The sequence below is a fragment of the Hippocampus comes genome, unplaced genomic scaffold (genome assembly GCF_001891065.2).
Source record: "Hippocampus comes isolate QL1 unplaced genomic scaffold, H_comes_QL1_v1.1 scaffold394, whole genome shotgun sequence".
In the NCBI taxonomy this organism is placed as follows: domain Eukaryota; kingdom Metazoa; phylum Chordata; class Actinopteri; order Syngnathiformes; family Syngnathidae; genus Hippocampus; species Hippocampus comes.
In genome coordinates this window covers 21,434-21,874 of record NW_017805881.1, presented here as the reverse complement: position 1 = coordinate 21,874, position 441 = coordinate 21,434, and positions in this window count along the sequence as shown.

Sequence of the window (441 nt, the reverse complement as noted above, 5' to 3'; positions counted from 1 at the left end):
TTTCAAGCTGCGTGGGGTTGATGTTGGCTCGCTTTAGGAGGTCCCTGCTGTAATCCTTGAGCCGCCACTTTTGCCCCCCAACAGAACGCTTTGCACCTCTCAGTTGGCCATAGAGGATCTGGCGGGGCAGACGGTTGTCGGGCATGCGAATGGTGTGTCTGAACCACCGAAGATGTTTCTTCGCCACGGCCGCTTCCATGCAGATGGAATTGGTGCTTTCAAGGATGTCTGTATGGGGAACTCGATCTTCCCAGGACAGGCCAAGCATCTTTTGCAGGCAGTGGATGGTACAGACTGGAAATGGTGTCCAGGGTGTGCTGCATAGAGTTTGAGCTGTGAGCTAGTATAGTGCAGTCATCAGCAGACTGGGGGGCACCCATGACGACCTTCTTCTGGCAAGAGTTGCAGGAGGCTGCCAGTTGTTCGGTCTGTTGGACTCCG